The following is a 7,276-nucleotide window of genomic DNA, read 5'->3' on the forward strand; positions in this document are numbered from 1 at the left end:
CAGGAGCAGAAAACAAAAGCACTAAAGTTCCATTATCTCTCTGTTTGGCTGTGCTGCATAATTTTCAGAAAAGCATAAACCATTTTCAAGGTAGTATGTTAAAAAGGACATTGATCAACTACAATGACATCAAAGACAAGTATACAAGTGATTTAGAGTTTTGATGGTGCAGGACTCCAGGGATTCAATCTTTTCAGGTTAACAGAGAAAAGCTGAAGCAATGATTTGGTCACATTCTTCGAGTACCCAGGTGGAGAATACTGCACTGCAACATTTTTCAGGCTAGCAGTAGATACAGCAAGACCCAAATAGCTGGAAGTTGAAGCCATATATTCAGAAGAGATAGAATATAAATGTTAATGATGAAATTACTGTTAACGTACCCGTTAGTTAAAACACTTTTTTCCAATATTGAAGTGTAAATATATAAAACTGTAGGCTTATGCTGAATATTGAAGTAATGTAAAAAACTGATGCACTTACATAAAGTGCTAATACATCGTATCTTGTGTTATTCAATTATGTACTAGTATAATTTTCACTTTAGGACACTGTTTTAAAATTACAATTAGATTAACAGTATCAGATTATACTGTATCTAATTATGAATTATATGAAGTTGGCCTATTCTATTAAAACAGACAAATGGTAATAACATTAATACAAATAAATGGATTTAAAATCAAGTGCCTAGATAAGGTGTCTGTCAAGATGCAGTTCAATTTTTGACCAAGGGCTACTAACAATGTCAGTTGGTTTTGTGTCTGTTTTTGTGGTTTAACTTAGACTTCCAAAACAAGCCCTCCTCAACCACAGACAAAATCTGGAAAATAATACTTATAAAAGATACTTTTGACAAAGGAAGGGAAAAGAGTCCTTAGAATAAAATTCATGGGAAAGCTTGGATAAAGATTTTGCTGTATGACTCATAAAAATTATATTGGGAAGATAATGTGTAGCGTAGAGTAGATAAACATCCTGATTTACACACCTCAGGTACCTAAACTCTCAGTATTTCATTTGCAGAAAGAAAATTAAGTATCTAAAATATTGTCGTATTTTTTAATGTATCAGCACGTGTGCATTGAAGGCAGTAAATGCTCTTTACCAACAATATTTTGCATCATTTCATAAATTCTAAATTAAAGCCAAAACAAAAAGGTTAAAATTAAAATATCATTCCTGTCCTTAAAGATCAATTGTTTGGCCTTTTTTAAACTTCCTGTTTTGCTATATAGGAACTCTTCTTTATCACACTCGATTCACGGAACATGCTACTATTGTTTTGCTTTGCTTTACTCCCCATCAGCAAAAAACTACTGCACCTGAACAAGACACTAAACCCCTTTTCCATGCATGTTTTCTCACAGAACAAACTGACATCAGTAGATTGTTTGCTCCTAACCCTGACACCCCCCCGACCTATTTTTGAAACAAATTTTATTTTAGGATGTCCTGACTCTGATACTAAATTGGAAACCCTGGTGTGAATTTTATAGAACACTATTTCCTTTTATAGAGGATGTTCACAGCTAATCTGTCATCTACAGGGCAGACAGAGGCCAGGAACCTAGGAAACCAAGACAGGTGGCCTAGCAGCAGCCTGAAACCTGAACTTTTCTGGCATTTTGTGCTAATTTAAATTGCAGGGAATCTGAGCATTTTCTCACTGTACCTTAGTTTATTAACGCTATTAAGAAAAAACCCAGCCCTGTAACAGAATAGGCATACATTAATCAGAAAAGCTTTTTTCCTCTCAGACAAAGATGGGCAGCAAATTCCCTGTTTCCCACAGACCTTTTCTCAAGAAGTTATGCCAGGAAATGGAAGAATCCGTGTTTGTTCAGGCTCCCTCCCCTACCCCCAGTGCTGCAAACGTCCACTTGTGCTTCTATATCTTCAATACATTTTTTAAAAGTACATTTATATGAAGTCATCAAGTGATGCAAATCCCTCCTCATTCTATGCTTAATAATGCAATTGGATGAAACTATTATTCTATTAAGTATCCCTTTTTAATCATTAAGAACTTGTTAACTACTTACAGTTAAGTTTTGTTCATTGCCCTCTGACTCAATGGAAATACAGGGCACAGAGGCATTGTCACCAAAGCATCCACAAATGGAAGATCTTCAATTCCTCCCTCTCCAGGAGACACGTTGTAGTATCTAGTACCACACTAGATACTACACTCACTATAGTATATAGTACCACACTCCTAGTATCCTGGTAAGACTGAGTGATTCTGAAAGCAAAGCATACTTGTGCAGACAAGATAGCTTGGATATGTGGGATCTAAGTCTGTGGGAGTGATCTTGAGTTGAGGGAGGCAGCAGCAGAGAGAAATGGCTTACATCAGTCCACACGGAGATACTGTGCCAAGATTGTACTTAACTCCCTGAGCTGGTTCATTTAGGAAGTAATCAAGAATCGGATTTCTACTGAGCCCCACCATGTGCCTTGTGGCTATCTCCCAAATTATGCAGTGGAAACCTTTTCTTACTTCTACCTTTAACAAAAAGAGGCAGAGAAGCAGCAAGTCCTTTGGACTTAAAATGATTTACAACAAGCTACTCAGCTCAACACTTGCAAAGCTACTGTATCCATAGCCTCAAACATCAGTTCAATAAGGAGCATGGGTTTTTCCCACAACCCATCAGAACAGTATGGATCACTCAAATATGCTCCACAGCACATTTTCTCCTTCTCTGTCACATCAGCCTTCCATTACATTGAAAGTCTTTATTTGGTTGCCTAATTTGACTTTTGAAGGCATCTGTTCACAAGTCTTCACAGAAACATTCCTCCTTGAACGCAGTGCTTTACAGACAAGCAACAGGCTTGAACTTGCTTAACAACTGTGCTGAACTCAAACCTAAAACGAAGAGATACTGCTAAAGATACAACCCATAGTAGTTAACTTACTGAAAGATTTCCTGGTTTAAACACAGTAATACTGTTTTCTACTGTCGCCATATTAAGGGCAGACACCAATCTAGTAGCTAGGGAAGGGGCCTGCAAAACATACAATGAAAATACAAATGTGTGTGCTTATGTGTATGTTTGCAAAAGAGGTGGAAGCAGCCCCGTCAGTAAAAATAATTGCTACTACACAAAATAACAGTTTTTATATTCATCATCTACAATACATAAACTGTTTTATTAAAAAGGATGGGCTCTACAGACAAAGCACAGAAAAACAAGATAACACGTACATTTTGAGAAAATTCCTGACTTCCTGTTCCTGGCAACTTCTCTCTCTTCCCAGACATGTAAGACAAGCATAGCTAGACTGACTTCAGCATTTTATGGTTTATAAAATCACAGTCCCAAAATCTGCATGTATAGAGAAAAAAACACCAAGAAATAAACAAAAAAAAAGTTTTCCCCACTACATTTTCGTACACTATCCCACCCGTTAGCAGTTTCTCATAGGAGTGGTTTTTACTCAATAAAGGATTACATTATTCAACAATCCATTTTGGATTTCTGCTTATAACACCAATGTACTGTGCATATCTATCTAAAATTGCTGCATCATTCTGAAACTGTATCTTCATAGCAGTTTTTCAACATGAACTTAACTTTGGCTTTTTAACTTGGAAGGTTTTTGAATACAAGAATAGGATGTATGGAAGACAAACTTTATGAAGTTGAGAACCATGAAACTTGATCCATAAATGCTGAAGTAACAGACTTTTTCCTTGTCCCTGCTCCCAGTGGCCTTAAATCATTTTCTGCACAAACTTCCTCATATGTTCTTTAAGGTAAAAGTAATAGTTCTACTAATTAAAGATTGTGCAATAGTTCGAGGTTTTCTATTTGATGTGTTGGGGGCATCCTGTTTGATGTGTTATATATGTTATCTTGAAACATGTTTTTAAATCAGTTAAATATAGTTTTACCAGCAATTACATCCTTACTGTGGATTAGCATCTCCTTTGTTAATTAGAACAGCCCCTAGTACAATCTTGCCAAGTATTTTAGGTCTGGAGCTTGTGAGCTCCTAAACTACCATCAACTCCACAAGTTTCTTAATTTACACCTGCTGAGATAGGATCAGCAGACTCGGGTTTGTTTAAATGAAAATTTCTGTTTGGATTACAGACTGAAGCTGCCTACCCATGGGTGTACACACCAGGATAAACAGCCACCACAGGTGGCCACTCTCCAAATGGAAAAACATTACAGCAAGTTGGCTGTACAGATAAAATAAATGAAGGTATAGTACAAGACAAACATTTGCATCCACTGTATTTCAAACAATACAAAGCTAATTTTGTCAAATTCAGCCTCGCATTCCCATAAGCATTATAAAGCTCTTTGAAGACAAGCTATCGTAAAGATATATGTGAGAACAGTTATACATAGACCAAAGCTTCCAAAACTGACTAGCAGCCATTAGCCTATTTGTATCAATTTTGTGCCTTACTTTCAAAAGACCAAGTGTTTATTTTTGAGAAAAACAAATCAGACAAAATCATTTTAGTGTGAGGTGTCCCTGCCCATGGCAGGGGCGTTGGAACTAGGTGATCTTAAGGTCCTTTCCAACCCTAACTATTCTATGATTCTATGATTTCCACATATATATATGACATAAGTGCAGCTAAGAGTATTTTAAAATTAATAGGAAGTTGGGTTTGTTTTTTTTTTTGGGGGGGGGAGGGGATTCTTATTAATAAGCTTTGACTTGAAGGTTAGTTTTCAGTGCATCTTTCTAATAGGAAGAATCAAAAAGTCTGTTATTCATGAATTATGAAAAAAAAATAAGTGTTATTTCAGAAAATACCTCAATGCTGTTTTAAAAAAAAATAAGAAAAAACATTTTGTTTTGTAAATTAAAAGAGTTAGGTATTATAAATCTGGTTGGACTCAGTTATCTCAAAGGTCTTTTCCAACCTAAATGATTCTATGATTTTATAAAGCCAGGTTTCAAACTAAAGAAATCTGTATTAAGTAAATCTTTATGTGATATCATCACCTTTCCCGCAAATCCATTTATGACAAAAACAACTAAATTAATCCAATACAAAATACTTTGACTACTCTTAAGAAAATGTACTCCTGACTTGCATTGCCTACAGACTTAAGTGTTCATCACACCTGGCTATACACTTGATTATACTGTTGTTTTTTCTAATATGAATCAACTGCAATGTATGATTTAGAGATTTACTCCCTAGTGCAATGTATTTAAGTAAAGTTGACAACTAGGAACATAACATGATAACCTGGCCATGTGAAAGGTGTAAATCAACAATTACAGAGGTTTAGTTGTGAAAACAACCAGTAAATCTTGAGGCAAGCCAATAACATTTTCCTGTATTTTCTCACCAATTAAGTGAGATCCTCTTTCCTAGTCTGGAGTGCATGTAGGTTATCAGGTGTGTGTGTACTTTTAGGATTAGCTGTGTTCAAGGCAATACAATTACCTTGAGGAACTGGGAAGAGTCTGCACAGTCCAAGTCCAGATTTTCCATGTTCCATTTTTCATGCCACAAAATACTACACAGCTCTTTGATTTCCACTGACTGCTGCCTGAACATTCTCCTACAGCAATAATTATGATTCATGGCTAGAGCATATGAGACAAGGCCAGTGTCTCTGGGTCTAACATATACTAAATTGACAGACTTACTGTAAGTCATCTCCATTTCTCAGTCTATTGACTAGGCCTGAATATGGAAAAATTCACAGACAAGAAAAACATCTACAATGCGCAGGCTTTAGCAGCAGCGGAAAACAGTTCTATGACTATTGTGGTTTTCCCTGTAATTCACTCATTGGCTTTCCTTACAAAGAACAGTTACTGCAGTGGTCTTATAACTGCAGTAGTGTGGTCAGCAGGACTAGGGCAGTGATTATCGCCCTGTACTTGTCACTGGTGAGGCCGCACCTCAAATGCTGTATTAAGTTTTGGACCCCTTACTACAAGAAAGACAGTGAGGTGCTGGAGTATGTCCAGAGAAGACCAAAAAAGCTGTTGAAGGGTCTAGAGAACAAGTCTCACAAGGAGTGGTTACGGTACACTCTAAGGACAAAGTGTGGCTCTGAATGTATGAACCTTCATACAAATGAAAATATTAATATAAAAATATTAATAAAAATGAAGATACTGTTATAAAATGGAACCATATGGAATGTGTGTCACAGGAATGGCAGTGCAGGATGGTAGTGCAGTGTTGTAGGACAACAGTGATTCAACAGCATGTGACTCTCCCTGTGAAATACTATGTGAACTATTTAATAAACTAATTTCCATAAAATTACACGTCACCTCACGAATGACACACTACAGTCTCTACCATTGCCAAGTGTAGGTGTCTGCTCTTGTACAGATGTTCTCAGGATGGGGAAGAATGTGTGAGGTTACTGAAGGTTACTGATGGATGAACTGTGGAAGACGTCTGAGGGGACTGAGTACCTGGGATTAATTTAGAGGAGGAAGTGGAAAGGGAGGTGGTGGAGTCATTTGCTGTACAGCTGGGTAAGGGGAGTGCCTGTAAGGAGGCAGTGGATAGAAACTCCTTGTGGTGTTTAGGTGTTGTACTTAGTCCCATTCTTCTACACAGTCTGCTGCTAACCATTCCCTCACTGCTGGGATCCAACTCAAGAAACAAGAAAGCAGCTCTACTGTCACACTCTGCTAACACATTTCGAGAACTTCATGCTATCTTGTTGATAAATAAAATTATCAAAATGCATGTTATGACAATCCCTGAAATACCTGTTGTTCAAACTTAGGATGGTTTATGTTGTGAAAACAATTCCTTACATCTAGTACAATCCAATTTGCATTGAAAATGTTACTGAGATGCTTTTTAACAGTACTTTATGTTGGGGCAAATGAATTGAGACAAACCATTTTGCCCTGTGGCCAAGGAGAAGAGCTGATCACCATCCTTTCATGTGTGAGTAGAAATTGAAGACTCAATCATAACAAATCATGTTTTCAGACGCCTGCTCCACGCCTATCTTAGCTCTTTACTCAAGTGTGATGTGAAAATATAGGTGCAGTACTCACCTGCAGTCTCATAGCTACTTCATATAGTGAAATAGTTAACTCTTGAGTGTCAGACGTGTTCTTCTTCATACTTGCCAAAATGACCTCTGCTTTTTTTCATAGCAGCTTTGTTGACCCAGATCATTAGGAATGTGATGAGAAACAGTGAGATTAAGGTAATGTATTTTATTTTACACTGCAGGGGATTAGGAGTGTAACTACAGTCAGTTATGTCTCAGCTGAGGTGCAGTTACTCCCCATTAAGGAAGAGCA

The sequence above is a fragment of the Pezoporus occidentalis genome, unplaced genomic scaffold, assembly GCF_034315485.1.
Source record: "Pezoporus occidentalis ecotype Australia unplaced genomic scaffold, CSIRO_AGI_Poc_V1 ctg4, whole genome shotgun sequence".
Taxonomy (NCBI): domain Eukaryota; kingdom Metazoa; phylum Chordata; class Aves; order Psittaciformes; family Psittacidae; genus Pezoporus; species Pezoporus occidentalis.